Source organism: Saccopteryx bilineata, chromosome 4, assembly GCF_036850765.1.
Source record: "Saccopteryx bilineata isolate mSacBil1 chromosome 4, mSacBil1_pri_phased_curated, whole genome shotgun sequence".
NCBI lineage: Eukaryota > Metazoa > Chordata > Mammalia > Chiroptera > Emballonuridae > Saccopteryx > Saccopteryx bilineata.
The window spans coordinates 50,254,038-50,273,528 of record NC_089493.1 but is presented as its reverse complement, the minus strand read 5'-3'; the positions used below and the strand labels follow the sequence as shown (position 1 = coordinate 50,273,528).

At 43.2% G+C, this 19,491-nt stretch overlaps 1 protein-coding gene across 1 annotated transcript in view; it reads left to right on the top strand.

Annotated features, from left to right (window-relative positions):
* Positions 1 to 17,784: 17,784 nt before the first annotated feature.
* GLCE (glucuronic acid epimerase) overlaps positions 17,785 to 19,491 on the top strand; it is a 107,096-nt gene continuing 105,389 nt past the window's right edge. The window contains exon 1 of the mRNA XM_066274593.1: positions 17,785 to 17,981. The gene's annotated coding sequence lies outside the window, so the exon portion shown is untranslated. The remainder of the gene's footprint in view (positions 17,982 to 19,491) is intronic.

The window sequence follows — 19,491 nt, the reverse complement described above, 5'->3', positions numbered from 1 at the left end:
GCCATGCTTAGTTACAAAAACGGTTGAGAGATTAAACATTATTCTACGTGACTACATGCCCAGTTACAACTGAGAGTTCTATATATTGTGTGAGTAAGAAGATTAAATAGATATTGGGGAATAACTTAACAGGTTTATAATTCTCTCTTTGTGTCTGTGTTCCCAGCAAGACTGTAAGGTTTATGAAAACTGGGCTCCTTCATGGTGTTCAACATATGGAAGGCATTAGATGAATGCCTCGGGTTGACAAGATAGACTAGATTGGTTGATAAAGCTCTGGAATTTGGGGCTGGTTTTTATTCTAGTCTTAGTTCTCTATAATTTAGGAAAAGTTTCTTTTTTTTTTTTTTTAAATTTTTTTTTATTTATTTATTCATTTTAGAGAGGAGAGGGAGAGATAGAGAGATAGAGAGAGAGAGAGAGAGAGAGAGAGAAGGGGGGAGGAGCTGGAAGCATCAACTCCCATATGTGCCTTGACCAGGCAAGCCCAGGGTTTCGAACCGGCGACCTCAGCATTTCCAGGTCGATGCTTTATCCACTGCGCCACCACAGGTCAGGCTAGGAAAAGTTTCTTAACCTCTCTGGGTTTCAGTTTCATAGATCATAAAATTTAATTGGAAGACCCTTTAGATATTATCTATTCCAACCATCTCATTTTATAGAGGAATAATCTGAAAAACAGAATAATGGCTTGCTCAGGATGCAAAATTTCATAAATAGAAGAGCCAAAGCTGAGATCTCCTAGCTGCAAACCCAGGCTCAACATTAAGGTATCTCCCCATATCCAGATAATAGGTACAAGGGACAGGTGACCTCTAAGCTGTCAACTCAGAAACTTTAATATATATATATGTGTGTGTGTGTGTATATATATATATGTGTGTGTATATATATATATATATATATATATATATTATCACCTTTCTACTCTTCAGTCAAATTAAATACAAACCTGACAAGAGACCACAGCATCCTACTGAATCCTGCCATGTGCTTCAGCAGCTTAGATAGTCATTCAAGAGGCAGTCAAATTCGGAGCTTCAGGTTTGGAGGTCATCTAACAAGCAAAACTAGTTGGGGAAAGCAAAGGAGAGAAACTTGGATGATCTTACTCCTTGGTCACAAGCAGCAATATTCAATATTCTGAGAAGACACTGCTCTCAGTGCCATAGAGCAGCTGCCCTCAGGAAATTTAAAATCCAGGTCACACCCAGTTAAATAGCAGTGGGAGAAGGTATATGTAACATTAAACAGAAGAAATGTCACAAGGCAAACTGGCCATAATAATAATAACAGCTTCCATTTATTGCTCAATTGCAGTGTGTGCCCCACTCTGTGATAGGTATTTATTTTACAGGCTTGATCTCATTAAATTCTCACGACAAGCTTCTGGGATTACTGAAGGTCATACAGCTGGTAAGTGGTGATTAATTGTCAGAGGAGTGGTGTGAAGACAATAAATTATGAAACAGTTCAGGAGAGTAGCCTGTGGATAGAGTTGTCTGGGAAGGCTCTATGGGGGAGGAGAGATTTAACTGGACCCTGAAGATGGGTGGAATTTGTGGAAGGGGAGGAAAGGGGACAAGTGAGAATAAGTGACAAAGGCAGCATATAGACAGGGAACAATGAATAAACAAATTCCCAGGTAGGTGTGGGAGAAGTCAACACAAGGGCAAACAACTAAATTGTGGAATTGTGGGGCTAGGGAGTAGAGGAAGATAATGACACACCCAGTGATAATTTTTGGAGAAGGGGTGACAAGTCAAGCTATAGTCCCATAGCCCACTGAAAAAGAAAAGAGAAAATGAAGTGACTGAGAAACTAAAGGCAATCTGTGTAACTGCCTTATAAAAAAGTATGTCTCTTTTCATCCAGGAACCTCACTTCTAGGATTTACCTAAAGAGAATTTCAGAGACAGTGTGAAAGCTGAAAACAGCTAGCTATCTAATAATAGGGGGATTGTTGAATATATTATGGTACATGTGTCTGACTAAATGTTATGTTGCTTCTACAAAACATACTTTGAAGAATGTGAAATGATATCCCATAATGTCAAGAAGCAGCATGCAAAGCTGTTGTACAAAAGTTTTTCTTTTTAAATTACATATAAAATGTGTGTGTATGTGTGTGTGTATACAAACTCACACAGAATAAAGACTAAAAGGAAAGACACCCAGAATATTTACTGTGATAATTATTGCAGAGTGGGAATATGGGTGATTTAATTTTTTCTTTAGACTTTTCTATATATGCTGAATTTTATTCAGTGAACATTCATTTTACAGTAATAAAAGTGCTCACTTTAAATCTTTTTAAAATATAAAATCCCCATAGTCTGCCAGAAACACTATATATAATAAATGTCTTGCTTTGTCTTTAAAGATAATTCATAATCTCAGCCTCAAGTATAAAGGCACTAATATTCCAACCATATGATTATTCAGTAATTACTGCATCCATAGTTTTTTTGAAAATTCATTTAAACCTGATATTTCTGGGTTCCCATATAAAGTTCCTATCTCCATGGCTCCCATTGGATCGGAAACACTGAAGTCTCCCATTAATGTTCTCTGTAGCCATTTAGATAAATTGCCTTCCACAGAGCCATAAATCCTAAATGAACGACACCCTTATTTAGGGGACAGAGATCAACGCCTTTTTTAAACTTAATGATTTATGAATCTGTGGCTTTCAGAATGTCAGGGGTCCTTCATCAATACCCACAGGACCTTTCCCAGTTAAAGAACGTATCACATCAAATGGAAAGCCATTACTGTACTCGGGTCAATAGTTTTCACTTTTATCCTTCCTGCTTGGTTTGGCTTGGGGGCTTATGTTTATTTTTTTTCTTTCATTGAAATAGTTAGGATATCAGCTAAGAGAGGCAGTGCATTAAATATGAGTTGATCAGAATCCCAGCCTGACTTTGCCCTCACTGCTATAGGGACAACATAAAGGTTAATAATGGAGAGAGGGCCCCATGCACTTAAACATAGTGCAGCACCCCATCGCCAAGTGACAATTAGGAACTCTCTGTGAATGCCAATGACTGGTGATCAGCGCTTCACCCAAATCAGGCGGACCTCTGCATTACATTAGCTCAGCTCTCCATTCATCACTGAGCTGACAGCCTCCAGAGCTCCATGTGGATGGAGCACGCAGCTCAGTCTTTCTGTTTTACCCGCCGAAATGATCTATGTTACTAGGAGTGAGTGGGAGAGGTGCAGGGGAGGGAATGAGGGAAATGAAACAGGCTTGTCTTTGGCATGCTTGGGCAACAGCTTAAAGTGTCTGTTTGAGACTTGAGAAGAAATATTGCACAGTGATCTTGCTTGTCCCTGCTTGCAACTTTCTGGCTCTCAGACAAGGATGGCCCTACCTTAAATAGTTCTTTTCTTGTAGGCACTATGACAAATTAGAGCAAGCACATAGCTAGCTGTGTGATTTTGGACAAGTCAGTCTGGGCCTATATTTTCTCCTCCTTAAAATGAATGGGTTGAAAGGGAACAGTGGTTTTCAAACTGCGTTCCTCAAGGTCTTACAGTTCCACAGTGTGCCTCAGAACCTGCAAGGGCAGGGAAGTTGGGAGGTTAGTGACTGACAGGCACAGCTGCTTCACATAAGCTTATTGAAATTTACCTGTGGACAATTTTTTAAAGGTGCAGAGCATGGTCTTACATACTGATTTTATTTAATCTTCACAACTTTGTGAGGCAGTCAGGACAGATGTTACCATCTATTCCAGTTCCTATCGCAGCATAACAAACCACCCCAAAACCAGATAGCACAAGACAACGATTTTATTATGTTCATGGATTCCTTGTGTCGGAATTTTAGACAAGCACAGCAGGAAATGCTTTCTCTGATCCATGATGTCTGGAACCTCAGCTGGGAAAACTCAAAGGCTGGGGGTGACTCAATGGTCAATGGCTAAACTCATCTGGATGTGTCTTCATCCATATGTCTATCTATTGACTGGAACATCTATGCATGGCCTTTCTCTGTGGTCTTGTCACAGGGACTAGTTTGGGCTTCCTCACACAACAGCAGCTCAGTTCAAAGAGCTGGTGTTCTAAGAGCAAGGCAGAATTATATGGCTTTTTAATAATCCAGACCAAGAAGTCACAGAGTGCTTCCTCTGTAGTATTCTATTCATTGAGGCAGCCCCGAAGTTTTATACATGATCAAGGAAGAGAACAAGAATGATTGTCACCATGTAAAAAGAGCGTGTGGGATTGGAGATAGTGTTGTGGCCACGATTAGAAAATACAGTTTGCCAAATCCTCTTTATCTAAAAGATGAAGAGAAAGACAAAGAATTAAGACACATCTACTAAGGGCAGAGCTGGATCATGAACCACTTTCTTCAAATCTGAGCTCCTTCTGCTACCTTGCTGTTTTTGGCTCTGGGTTTTATCTTTCTGAATTGACTGGTCATTAATTTAATGAAAAGACTTATTCAAATATGAATTCTCATCACAGTGGTGCATGATCAGCCCAATAGAACAATACCTTTTAGTGCATGGAACATTTTGGTCTTGTCTATTCTCAGAAAATTGAAATGTTATTGTGATGATCTTTTTGCAATATATACAAATATTGAATCATTATGTTGTACACCTGAAACTAATATAATGTAATATAATGTTATATATCAATTAAACCCCAATAAAAAAAGAAAAGAAAATTGAAATGGAAAATGTATATAAATTCCATTAAAATCAAATTAAATGGCTAACTTCTAGTCCAGCATTAGCAGCATAATTGGTACTTTAAAAAAGGTTGTTTTACTGTTTTCTGTAATGAATCAACAGTTGATGTTAAATCCTTTCCAAAGTGAGGGCCATATAAACAATCATTTTAGGTTGCTTTGATACTTTGATTATTCCTACCTGGAGTTTACTTCTCTCTTCATTCATTCTCACAATACCTACGTGTACTTACAATCTAGCAATGAGAAAAATGAGAGATGAGAGACCAAGAGAACCAAAGACATAGGTGGACTCTGGGGAAAGTTGTGAAGTAGAAAATTTTTCACTGATTCAGCAGCCATGGATTAGAAAGTGACAATGCCTGGTCATATGTTGGAATCAGAATCCTGGAACAAGTTAGCAATGGTCCCTGCTATTGAGAAATTCACAGCCTAAAGGAGAAGATATCAAACATAACCAGGGTTAAAGAGAGCCTGACCAAAGTGCTGATGGAGCACAGAGGAAGCAGCAACAAGTACTGCCTGTGAGATTGGCAGGCTTCAGAAGGGAGATAACATTTAATTTGGACTTGAAGGGAGAGGTATGAGCTGTCCAGGCAAACACCATGGGTGGAATAAAGTGCTGAGCATGAGGAAGCACAGAGACATAAAAGAACGTGATGTGTTTTTAGAAAGATTGATATCTGGTCAGTGTTGGAGGCAGGGGTGAAAGGTGGGAGGAAGCTGGAGCTGTAAGTTGAGGTCACATTGTGAAGTAGTATCAGTAGCAGCCCTAGCTACCTCCCTTAGTGTGAGCTTTACCTTCCTCATAGTCCCATTTTACCCCCACTTCTGAGACCCTGCTCTCTGCCTCTCCACAATTAAAATCTGTTCTGGAAAGTGTCTGATATTAGTCATTCACATTCTAGTGAAAAAGAGATTCCTTATAGCCTATAAGCCAGTGAATTCTTTCATGGAGAGTTTTGTTTTGTTTTGTTTGTTTGTTTTATAAATTTGATTTCAGCTTATAAAACAAAAGGCTGTGTCTCTGTTATTTGAAATAATGTTGTGGAAATTCTTTCTATGGCCAATGAAATTTTAGCCCACAATGAGAAAGTCTTGTGGGCAAACATCTGCCACTTTCACCAGACACTGAAGCCTGGGCTCAACTACTCAACTAACCAGTTGTCCAATTCAATGGGCTTGTATTATCCTTGGTCATTTTGAGCTCCCATAGTCTCTGGATGAGAGCTTAATTATCCTGAGGGCTGCTAACCACTTCTTTCAATAAAACACAGTATACCCCATAATGATCAACTGCAGAACTCTTATCCTTCACGTATAACAAGCCATATTCCTAGGCATGGAACAGAATGTAGATGTTAACAATCTCATAGCTCATTGCCTATAAAAACTCTTTTATGAGTGTAACAGGCGATTGTCCAATGCCTGGAGCTAGAGTGATAATTTCACCTCCTACTAGCTGAATGAGATCAGTACTGATTTTCTGCGTGAGAACATACAGGTTATAGTGATGTGCAGAGAAAGCCAGACCTCCCAACACACTGACACAGTTCATCCACAGTGCTGCAAGGGAGGAATGAGGATGTTTCCTTGAGGTGTTTGGTTTCCTCTCCTTGTTGAATATTGTCAGGTACTGCCTGACCTTCTGGCATATGAGTGTCCTTTCTCAACTCCCACTTGTTGCCATCCTTAAAGTCAACCTGACCAAGTATTAGAAGGCCACTGACTAATCATTAACTCTATTCTTGCTTTTTCTCAGATTGCTCTTTTAACCTCTTCTTGCTGCCATCTCTCACCTCCTGACCCTATAGATGATCTCCTGACTTTTGTCTCTCTTTCTGAGCTCTCGTTTCCAGACATTCCACAATATAACTGGCTTTCCCACCACCACCCCATGCTCTGCTGTCCACTGATTGCGATTGCCAAGGTGACTTTGTAACCTCCTCTAAGTACCACTCTACAAGATCCCTCTGAGAGTATTATTACCCCAAGAGATTGACACTGAGTCAGCCATACTGTAGCTACTTTTTCTGTTCCTCTGAAATGTCCCAGAGCTAGGGAAGAGGTTCTTGCCTTGTTCTCCTGTGTCCAAGCCTCTACCTGATGCTGCAATCCTACTCACCAGCTTTATATCTTATCCTTTTGTTCCAACCCCTGTCCTGTCTGATTTCTTTCTAAATGCTCCATTTCATTCCTTTGGATTGAGGGTCATCTCTTGCCATCACCGTCCAAACTGTGCCCTCAGGAGCTGGAGTCCAGTGAGAGGGGAGCCCCAGTCCTTAGATCCCAAGACTCCTTCTTGTCATTCTCTGTTAATGACAAGCTATGGCTGCTAACACCAACTTGAAGACCCTGATCTGAACTCTGACCCCTTTCCTACCCATCTCATCTCTGGTCATTGCACTTTGTCACCCTCCATAGACTTCCTGCTGCCATCTGTTGCTGAGTCCAGAAACCTACCTTATCTTATCTGTTAGACCAACTGCTATGACAACCCCAAATCTCAGTAACCTAACAGATAACAAGTTTATTTCTCACCCACACTGTGCAAGTATTCACAGTGCAAGTATTTGACAGTCTACCACATGGTAGTTTAGAACCTGGCTCCTGCCCCCATCACTGACTACAACTAGTACCTGGCTGCACCTAAAAAATGCAGTCTTCCTGAGTGTCAGGAGAAAATGGAATGGTTAGTGTACAAATAGCGTTGTCTCTGCTACATAGTAGAGGCATCTGTTTCCTTTTTCTTTCTTTTTCTTTTTCCTTTTCTTTTTTAGCGCGCACAAGACGGACAGGGAGAAACAGGAAGGGAGAGAGATGAGAAGCATCAACTTGTTGTTGTGGCACTTTAGTTATCCATTGATTGCTTTCTCATACGTGTCTTAACCGGGGGGCTCCAGCTGAGCCAGTGACCCCTTGCTCAAGCCAGCGACCTTGGACTTCAAGCCAGTAACCTTTGGGCTCAAGCCAGTGACCATGGGGTCATGTCTATGATTCCATGCTCAAGTCAGCAATCCCATGCTCAAGCTGAATGACCCCTGAGACCTCAGCGTCCCAGGTTGATACGCTATCCACTGTGACACCGCCTGGTCAGGCAAGGCATCTCTTTTCTAAGTGATCTCCTCCTAATCCAGCCCACCTCCCACATCCCAGTTTATCATTCTGTCCAAAACGGAGCAAGGACTGGATTCCTGAGAAGACATCTTACAAGCAAGTGAAGATGTGAACCAGGCTTTCGCCTTTCCACCTGAGCAGAAGACAGATTTCAGGCACTCTGCAGAGAACCTCCGGCCCTACATAATCTCACAAATTGGGCTCTTTTTGACAAGTGTCAGCCTTTCATTTCTTCCAAGAAATATTCTCTTTTCCCTCCTAGGGACTTGTTCAAAGAAGAGATACTCAAGTGATAGGTGCCTCATAAATATCTAGATGGAGGGGGAAATGGCATAAAGAATAATTTAGAAAAAACAGGGTAGATTGCCATGGAAACAATCTTTAAAACACACTAGGGAGAAAGAATCATTGTTAATATGGTTCATATTTTGCAGAGCTATCCAATCATCAAATTCAATTCTGGACCCTTCAATCATTCTATTTCAAAATATTGGGATTGTTACAGTCAGAGAGCACATGCTGGTTTTCAGGAAGCCCTCTTCATATCCATCTAATAATCTTTACTGAAGATAATGCTTTAATTAAAGCAACTTATTGTTTCCCCTGTTGGTTAATTTGAAATCAGTGAAAGGTCAAGTTACCATTAACATGGTGAGTTTACTAAGCTATTCCAGAAGTATTTTTATTGTGACAGCAAAAGCTTATAAGTATTTGTGAAAATGTGCAGAAGGAAAATGAGAGGTTCATCTTTTTTATTGCAAGGAAAGAAAAAGAGAAGTCATCCTTAACTACTCAAAAACAGTTTTTCTCAGATATTTCTGCCCCAACATATGTACAAAAGTTTATAGGTATGGATAAGCCTTGGTCAGTAATAATAATTTAATATGGCCATTTAAACAAAACCTCTGGAGGTTGCTAATGAACAGTATGTTCCAGGTGCTACTAAAAAAAAAAAAAAAAAACCGTCCAAAGGAATGCAGTGACTTTTGCAAATGAAGCCTCAGAGATGTAGGGTCACTACAGTGCAGGTGCTGGGCCTCTACCCTGCAGGTGTGAAAATGCAGCACCTGCCATGGTTATCCTGCCACTAGTCTCACAGGGCTTTGTCCCCGCCCATTCTCCAGGTTCCCATCCTTTCCAGGGAAAAGTCAGATGTCTTCTCATTGGAAGGCAAATCCATTGTCTTCTCTCATGATCCCGGGCCAGCTGGATCACAAGTCATGCTCCGTGCACCCTGAGGACTTCTGGAGAATGTGTTTGTGTTCTCTTCTCCCGTTTTCTTGTCCCTATACTTCCCAATTCATGATATGCACAGGCTCAGGGAGAAAAGAGTCAGTTCGCCTGCCTGAAAAAGATGCCAAACCTTGGTAAAATTATAGGATTCCTTCTTTACTTTCTTCCATTTTTTCCTACATATATTTGTTGAGCATGTACTATGTACAGAGGGTCCTCAAATAACGTTTCGTTCAATGTCATTTCATTGTAACATTGGTGAGGGGGAAAAAATGATACCTGGCTTGGGCCACTGTCTGTGTCTCTGTTTGTTCTCCTCACGTCTGCATGGATTTTTTTCCAGGACTCTGGATTTTTCCTACATCTCTAAGATGTGCACATGAGCTGAACTGGCATGTCTACATTGTTCCAATCTGAGTGAGTATGGGTGGGTATGAGTGGCCCTGTGATAGAACGGTGGATGTCCGCCTTGTGCCCTGAGCTGCCAGGAGAGGCTCCAGCCACCTGCGACCCTGAACTGGAATAAGCAGGTTAGGAAATAATTCTCTTACTTGTTTCTATTAATTTTTCTTAAATGTATGTATAGCTCATATTTGATTTAGTGTTTAATATTAGAAAATGTTTTGGGTCTGTATTTAGAAGTTTGATGATATTTTTGTGACCAAAAATACTCCGTAAAAATGTATTGTTGCCTGACCAGGCAGTGGCACAGTGGATAGAGCGTCAGACTGGGAGGCAGAGGACCCAGGTTCGAAACCCCGAGGTCTCCAGCTTGAACTCAGGCTCATCTGGTTTGAGCAAGGCTCACCAGCTTGAGCCCAAGGTCGCTGGCTTGAGCAAGGGGTCACTCACTCTGCTGTAGCCCCCCGGCCAAGGCACATATGAGAAAGCAATCAATGAACAACTAAGGTGCCTCAACGAAGAATTGATGTTTCTCATCTCTCTCCCCTCCTGTCTGTCTGTCCCTCTCTCTGACTGTCTCTGTCTCTGTCAGAAAAAAACAAACAAACAAAAAACATACTGTTAATATCAGTTGGCCTATGGTCAAATTGGTCTAGTTATAATTCATTTTGCTTAAAGTCAGTTTCCAAGAACCTATCCACATTAAGTGAGAACTTACTGTATCTGGCAAAGGGAAATGAAATAGTAGAGCTTGGATTAGCTCAAACAAGGTTCATTCCTGGAGCAAGGACATTGCTAAACTAAAGTAGGGTTCTGTTAGAAGGAAAGAGGGAGTGGGTTTCTTGCTGTTGGCTAGGAAATCAGGAGTGACTGCCCAGGATGCTTTGTCATTAACTTATCTGCTAATGATTGAGAACTTACCACATGCAAAGCACTGTATATTTCTGATTCTCGTCTAGTCCATGTGGCTTTTTTTTTTCCAATGGCAGAAACCGTGGCTTATGCACTTAGTAACCATCCAGTAAGTATTTGTTGATTTTTAAAATTGACGGCGAAAGGTTGAAAGAGGGCATAGAATTCAGTTTTTCTGGGATCTTGTGGTTCAAAGACTTAATTTTTGCCCTCACTGTTAAAGAAAATGAAAAATTACCACATCTGTGTTATGGCCATTTAAATCATAGGAATGCAAATGGATCTCAAATATATCTTCTTAGCTAAGGTGACCAACTTTTTTACAATGAAAAGGAGGACAAAAATAAATTGAACAAAACAATATTGTAAATAAAAGAAACATTTTATTCATTGCAACAATAATACACTATAATATAATAAATGCATAATAAAAACATTTGTAATATTTTATATTGTAATTATGCTTACATGCCTATTAATTTTTAATAATAATTATAAGAAAAAGTACTCATTTAGTAAAACTAAATATCAAACAAAACCACTAATTTGGAGTGATATTCAGGTGTGTTTATCATTTTCTTTTTTTAAAATTATTTTTATTTATTTATTCATTTTAAAGAAGACAGAGAGAGAGAGAGAGAGAGAGAGAGAGAGGGAGAGAGAGAAGGGGGGAGGAGCAGGAAGCATCAACTCCCATATGTGCCTTGACCAGGCAAGCCCAGGGATTTGAACCGGCGACCTCAGCATTCCAGGTCGAAGCTTGATCCACTGTGCCACCACAGGTCAGGCCTCATTTTCTAATTAAAAAAGATCTGTTTTATGCAACTATTTAATCAAAATGCATTATTAATAGGTATGGTTTGAGGTTAGATTTCCACTTTAAAACTCAAATTTTGGAGAAATACTTGTAAATAAAATTACACATATTTGGAAATTATTGAATAGATAATAAATTAATAAAACGTGAATTGTGCTTACTGTCTATGATTGAATATTCACTGAGAAAGAAATAATCGTGCATCTACAATATTGTATGTGCCGTGTCGTGTTTCAGTAAGAAGTACACAAAGTCATTTGCATGCTGGGTATATCACGCGCTTTCTCAAGGTCTCCCGTGCCCAGTGCATGCGTCTCATAAGCGCATCTTGCCGCACTGTACCGATCCTTGACTAATCGTCATGTCAAATACAAATACGTCACATCACACACAATGGATTGACTGCAGCGATCAAATACGGACATTTACAGATTAGTCTTCCAGTATCAAAAAGGAGGACATGTAGGAGGACACTTTTCAAGGGAGAACAGAACTTATAAAAGAAGGACTGTCTTCCCTAAAGAAGGACGATCAGTCACCTTATTCTTAACAGTAAGTTATCTCCCGGTCAACTTGTAAATTATTTTACTCTGTATGTATGGTCCATCTATATGAATCTTATACATGTAAAATGAATTGAGACAGGCAATGGATATAACTTGACTAATTGGTCTCCCTTTTTTTTTTGTATTTTTCTAAGTGAGAAGCAGGGAGGCAGAGACACAGACTCCTGTATGCACCAGACTGGGATCCACCCAGCATGCCCACCAGGGGGTGATGCTGTGCCCATCAGGGCATTGCTCCCTTGCAACCAGAGCCATTCTAGTGCTGGAGGCAGAGGCCGTGGAGCCATCCTCAGCACTGGGGCCAACTTCGCTCCAATGGAGCCTTGGCTGCAGGAGGGGAAGAGAGAGATAGAGAGGAAGGAGAGGTGGAAGGGTGGAGAAGAGATGGGTGCTTCTCCTGTGTGCCCTGGCCAGGAATCAAACCCAGGACCTCCACATGCCAAGCCAACAGTCTACCACTGAGCCAACCAGCCAGGGTCTGGTCTCCTTTTTATGTGCCTTTTTCTCACTTTTTATTTAATAGGAAAACTGCTCTCCCACTGAATCTTAATTCACAATGTTAAGACACCAGAAATACAGTTTTATATTCAGAAAGAATTTCAATCTCCTTACTGTCAAACACACTCTGCCCTCACATGGGCACTTAATATTGTCAGGATGTCAATTTAATTTTGACAGAGCCCCCAAAGATGGAATTTTCAACATTTTATTCTTAGTTAATATGGCTGGATAAGAGGGTGTTTGAGGGTTTTTTCCTCTCTGTTTTTATGGAAACATATGCTTTCTCATAAAATTGAATGACAGTAATATGTTTGTAAAACACTCAAAGCCTTTGAGAGTAAGAAGTTTCTGTACTGCTCAAAACCTACTATTTAACTGCCCTGGTTATTGTCATCTCCAAATTCTATGCTGCTCTTACTAATCTCTAGGACACTGGGATCTTTGTTCCCACCAAGAAATGTTTTTCTCCACTTTCTTTTAGTGTAGCATCACTTCACTTTTAGATGTAACAAGTAAAGGTGACAAATCCATTGTTCTTTGCTCTTTAGGTCATGTTAGTGCCTGATGAATAGTAGGATGTGAGTTTTAAAATTTTGTCCAGGTGGCCCTGGCCGGTTGGCTCAGCGGTAGAGCGTCGGCCTGGCGTGCGGGGGACCCGGGTTCGATTCCCGGCCAGGGCACATAGGAGAAGCGCCCATTTGCTTCTCCACCCCCACCCCCTCCTTCCTCTCTGTTTCTCTCTTCCCCTCCCGCAGCCAAGGCTCCATTGGAGCAAAGATGGCCCGGGCGCTGGGGATGGCTCCTTGGCCTCTGCCCCAGGCGCTAGAGTGGCTCTGGTCGCAGCAGAGCGATGCCCCGGAGGGGCAGAGCATCGCCCTCTGGTGGGCAGAGCGTCGCCCCTGGTGGGCGTGCCGGGTGGATCCCGGTCGGGCGCATGCGGGAGTCTGACTGTCTCTCCCCGTTTCCAGCTTCAAAAAAAAAAAAAAATTTTTGTCCAGGAGTAGGAATGGACTGAACTACTCTCAAGACCCTCAAAATGGCTAGCTATGGCTGCATAACAAATAATTTCAAAATGAGGTGGCTTAAAACAAAAGACATGTACTACCTCATACAGTTTCTGGGAGAGGCTTAGCTGGATGATTCTGGTTCAGGGCCTCTCATGACCTTATATCAGAGTGTTAACCTGGGGTGCTGGCATCTGAAGGCTTAATTGAGGTTGGACTGGGTTTCCAAGATGGCTCACTCACACAGCAATTGGCTGGAAGCCTAAGTTTCTTTCAATGTGTGCCTCTGTTTGAATATCCCTAAGACAGCAGCTGGCTCCCTCCAAAGTGAGTGATCAAAGAGTGAGACCAAGGAAGAAGTTACAATGCCTCTTAAAACCAAGTCTAAGTCATACACTGTTACTTGTGCCATGTTCTCTTTATTAGAAATGAGTCACTGGTCTAGTCCATACTCAGGGAGAGGGGAATTAAGCCCCACCTCTTGAAGGGAAGTATATCAAAGAATTTGTGGACATGCTTTAAACCATTACAACTCTCTTGACTTCTCGCCTTTGTTACAGGTTATTTGCAAAAAACAAACCAAAGTCAGAGATTCATGGTCAGCAAATGGACAGATGAATACTGCTCCCTCAATGTTGGGATAAGTCACACAGAATTTCAGCCTTCCAACCTAACCAAAGAGCTGCTCCATCAAAACTCAAAAAGCATGGAGTGGAGGCTTTGTGTTTCTTGTGAATATGCAGTGGCCAGGAGGTAGCTCTTCCTGGGGCATATGCAGAATGGGACAGCAGTAAGGATGGGTGTTGACCAGGGATAGATGCATTTGTGTTTGGTTATACTTGCCTGGACTAATAGGTCAAATACAGGCATCAGATGGAGATGTGTGCAAAGAGTTAGCTGGTTTTGTTCCGCTGCTGGTTGGCAAAGACCAGCCACAGATGGTAAGAGTGAGGCTATGAGTAGAATCGACTCTTGGGATCAAGTAAGCGCCACAGCCTCCTGCTGAAATTATCCACAGCACCACTAAGAGATGTGCAGAATCTGTGGGCGGAATTCTAGGCTTGGATTTAGAAAACAGAAACCATGGTGGTTCTGGCTCTTATTGCAGGACGTAAGGAAAGGAGCACTTGGTACCAGATGGAGAGGTTGTGAGAACAGAGCGTGACTGTCAGGCCACAGAAGGAAGCATCATGCCATAAAGGCAGATGGTGAGAGGGGTGCCCCCGTCTGTGGTGGCTTACTGCCTTTTCTGTACTCATCCTGCCTGTGTACCCTTCACACAAGTCCTCTTCAAGAGCATCTACTTCCAATGCATTTTAATTTAAAAGTCAAATGTAAGTGTTCCCAGCTTTAGTCCAGGCTAAGAGCACTTCATACCTTTTCTTTTTTCTCACTAGACACACCTGGGACTCTGATACACTAATAAGAAACTGTAGAATGGTTTAATTTATGAAACCAGGCCAAAAAAAGGGATGTCATATAAAGACAAAGTAGAATGAAGAATAAAGTTTTCTTTTCAGTATATTCCTGCTAATAAGGTACCAGTGGCAAGAGAAGAGGCAGTGGAAAACAGAAAACACAGATTTATATACTGCTCCCAAAAATTAGGGGATATTTCAAAATGAATATGAAGCGATAAAATATCCCCTAATTTTTGGGAGCAGTATACTTCAAGATATAGATCGATTATACATGTCAATACGCTACTAAATAAATTCAGTGACTCTCTGAGTACCACTAACAGATGCAGGTAAGAGAGGCCTGCCTTTAAAGTCTCTGTTCTGCCCCTTCTCCAGAACAGGGCTTCTACCTACAACACCATCAAGCCGTAAAAAGTGTGCTCATCCAGAGCTGACTCGACTCCTTCAGACCTTTCTCTAGGCACCCAGAAGCCAGGATTCCCTGTGCTGATGGCCCTGTGCCAGCTTCCAGGGCCCATATGGGATTCTCCTTTAGATCCTGAAATATTACTCCTGGATCCGTGGAATAGCCCAGAAGTGACAGTTTTATAGAGGGAAAAGTGGGAACAAAGTTTAGACATGTGGGCTGGAGTGTCCTGGGAGTAGAAAGTATCTTTCACTGTGGGGTTGAACTAGCTAAGGGAAGCAGCAGGGGAAGACTGCTTTTTGTGGAGACCAGTTCTCCCTGTTCTAGCAAAGAACTCTGAGAAGTCCCAGAATTCTAAGTGCAAACAAGGTTTTCCGATTTTTTCCCCCTTTTTTCCCCCAAAGTTAGAAGCTGGGACAGACTTCTACATGCGCTCCACCAGGATCCACTGGGCATGCCCACCAGGGGGTGATGCTCTTCCCCACTAGGGCATTGCTCCGTTGCATCTGGAGCCATTCTAGCACCTGAGGCAGAGGTCATGGAGCCGCCAGGGCCCCAGCTAACTTTTTGCTCCAATGGCGCCTTGGCTGCAGGAGGGGAAGAGGGAGATAGAGAGGAAGGAGAGGGAAAAGGGTGGAGAAGCAAGATAGGCGCTTCTCCTGTGTGCCCTGACCAGGAATCGAACCTGGGACTTCCACATGCTGGTCAACACTCTACCACTGAGCCAACTGGCCAGGGCTAAAGTCTTTCAATTTTTTAATTTCACATAATGTTGGCTTGTTTTATAACTTTTATATATTTAGCCATTTGATATGCAGGCCTCCAAGTGTAGCCGTTTTGTGGATCCTAAAATGTTATGGTTGGTTGGCTAGTTCCCTGTTTAATACAGAGGCAAGCTGAATCAGCTTGCCTGATTTTTAAGGCCTTTTACTATTGGATGCTCTCTAATCTGACCTCCCATTGCTCTTCTGCAGGAATCTTACATCCATCAAACTGAACTACCCATAGCCAGACTCCACCTACATCATTGTCTCTGTGCTCAGGTTCACTGAAAGTCCTTCATTTCTGCCCTATATTTCAATAGTCTGAGCTACTGTGTTAAGACTCAGCCTCAGAGTTGTGTCTCCTCCTTCTGGAGTCTTCTAATAGCTTTTGTCCAAGACACTTATTGGCACTCAAAGTGTACAATAGTGTATAGCTATTTTTCTTACTATGCACAATGTGTGCCTATAAGATAAGGAAACATCAATATGCTGGTTTTCAAACCAGGAATGATTTTTAAAAAAAGAAGAAGAAAGAAAGAAAGAAAAAGAAAAGTCAGAAGAGTAGCTAGAGAATCAGGAGAATGTGGTTAGTCAGGTACTAAAGGAGGAGACGGTCAGCATGGTCTAAAGGCTGCAGAGAGGTCATTGGGAAAGATGCCTTCAAATAGGCCATTTGCCCATCAGGAAAGAAGTCTTTTGTGACCATTGTGAGAACAGCAAATTGTGTGGGCAAAAGCACTATTGTAGTGGGGGAAAATAGAGATGTGAAAGTAGAGACAGCAAATATACTTTGATCTTTCTCGAAAAGTATGAATCTGAAAAGAAAGGAGATAGAGTAGATTGAGAGGGTGGATGAGGTAAGGTGGTTTTATTCTGTTCAAGAGATGGAGGGGATTGAGTGTGCTTGTGGAAGAAAAGAGCTAGATTAAAGGAAGAAAACCAATGAGGAGAGAAAAGATAGTTGATTAAACAAAATCTGGGAATGGCTACAATCCAGTGCACAGTTGCTGGGGTAAACTTGGATGAGAGAGGGCACTTTTTGCCACTGTAAATAAGGCTATGAGGAGAGGACCATGAATGAAGGCTACAGGACAGGCATGACAATGAAAAGACTGGGTTTAAGGGAGTGGCTGTCCTTATAAAAGAAAGGTTTGGAGAGCCAGCACTTTGGGGGATGGATTCAGATGCCCTATATTTAAATGACATTCTACATTCACTCCTTTCACATTTTTTCAGTGGCTTGCATGTGCCAGACACTGGGGTCTACAGAGATACAACTTTACATGCAGTCTGCTATAGTGGTGACTTACATAAGATTTTTTTTAATTTTTACTTTTCTAGAAGGCTTTAAGTAGAAATAAATCCACGAATTAGAAAAGAGTCCTTTGTCAGACCGATGTCTAGAGTTGGGGTTCGGAAAATATAGGCTCCTCAACAATGGCACCATGTTAAAGTTGGAGAGGGAGGAGAAGCTGGGGTGGGGGAAATGTAGTTTAGACCCGGGTAACCAAAGAGGGTGTGCCTTCAACTAGGAAGATGAGAACCTTTTGCGCACTTCAGGCAGCGCTGTAACCAAGGGTAACAGCGCTTCTGCCGAACAGGTGCGAAGAGCGGCTTCTACCCTAAATCAGGTGTATCTACGAAAGCTGTGCGGGTCCAGATACAAGCCAAGATTGCTATCCAATTTACTTTCCCCCAACCGCCTCTGACAAGCTAAGGTCGCTGCTACCTTTGGCCCTAGTTTATTGATGAAGGGCGAAGGAGGGAAAGTAGTAGTGGGCGGGGCGAATCACCTTTCCTATTTTATAATTGGTCGCAATTGGCTCTGAGTCCCGCCTCCTACACCGCCGCCAACACGCTGTGAGCGCTGTCACTCGAGCTGCCACTACCGCCCCTCGCCGCGGCTCCGCCCCTCGTCGTGGCTGGGATCTCGCGGGAAGAGCGGCGGGCACGGCTGTGGCTGGGTCTCCTGGCTGCGCGCGGAGCGGGAGGGCTCTCTCCTCACACAAGCGCTTGCTCGCGGAGAGGTTGGAGCTGCGGCAGCCGCAGGCCTGGGCCAACCCTTCTTTGCTGTCTCCTTCTCTTCCTCAGGGCTCCCGAGTCCGCTCGCCCTCCGACGCTGCCCAGGTAAGGAAGCCCAGAGCGCGTCTCCGCCGAGGAGCAGTCGAGGAGCCGGGACACGGAGCAGCTGGGGCAGGCGGGCTCCCGACGGGGGCGGCTCCCCCGGCAGCGCGGCGTTGCCTGTGGGCGCAAGGCTTGTCAGGGTTCGGGCGTGGGGTGAGGTGGTAGTGTGGTGGGATTGGGTGCGAGCACCCAAGGGCGGTGTAGCGGGTGCCAGAGCTCCTCGGGGTGAGGGGCGGTTTATTGGGGGTCCTACGGCTGCGCTGGCTTAGCGTGGCGTGGGTGGTGGCGTTGAAGGTGTTGGGTCTTTGGGATAGGAGACTTATCGGGGTCCTGCGGTTCCTTGAGGTGGTGTAGCGGGGTTCCGGGACAAGGGGTCCATTTATCGAGGTCTTAGGCTCTTTGGGAACAGAAATTTCAGTTTAGCAATGTGCTAGTAAGTCTCTGAAGGGACAGATCATTCGGGTGTGGGGAATCCTTTGAGCAGGAGTGGATGTCCGTTTCGCATTTCTGGGAGGAAGAAGTTTATTAGGGTTCCGGGGAAAGAGGTCTGTGTAGAGGGGTCTCCGGGCTAGAGGGCGATTTATCTGCGTCCTGCAGGGGTCGGGCCGCCTTGGTGTGCTTCGGGGGGCGAAGGGTGTACCGCAGAGACCAGCATCTTTACTGGGGTTTTTGCTTTGCCCAGAGGGGGGCGGTAACTTGACATAGTCTCCAGTCTTTTCGGGGGCGACAGGGCGAGTTAGCGGGTCGCCGAGTGATCTTGAATGGAGGGTGCGGCTCAGCAGGCGCTGGGGCGGCTCGCAGCGAGAGGCGACTTCAGTGGCATCCTGAGCCGGCCCAGTAGACAGTCTGTGGCTGATCAGCATCTTGGAACAGGTCTTTCAAGATAATGCACTCAACGCTTAGTTGGAAGATTGATCCGTTTTGTTGTCTAGTTAGAGAAATAGTGGGTTTGTTCTGCAGTTTTCTTTCCTCTGCCCCAGGATCCCTGTGGGGCCGTTCTAACCTGGCTGCTCTGGGAACAAGATTGGCAGCACCTTAGATAGGGGTGTAAACTGTAGGTTCTTTAGGAGGCGAGTGTCCTCAGGTTGAGCGTGGGAGCCGCTGAGGATGGGGGAAATGTGTACAATAGTTTTGGTGGTTTAGCTTCCCTTCCCTAGGTGATCTGCCTTACTGATACTGCATTATTAGATCTGCGCAAAAGTCTCGCCTGAATGTTAGGAAGAGTCAAGTCGTGCTGGGAAGTGTGTTCTGGCTTCTCTAAAGCATTTGTAGAGAGGGAGAACTTCAAATTTAGTCTGTTAAGTAACAGGCTGGAATTTGAAGTCCCAATGCTAGAACTCTGCAGCGTCATTTGAGACCTTTAAAGGTGACAGAGCTCTTAGAGAATCTTGCTTAACAGTTTTATTGTAAAGGTACAGTTAGTTGTGAAACATATGTAGGATTCTTGGTAACTAGCTGAGACTTAGGTGGAATTCAAATTAAATGACCTGTATATATGTGTATGTGATTTTTA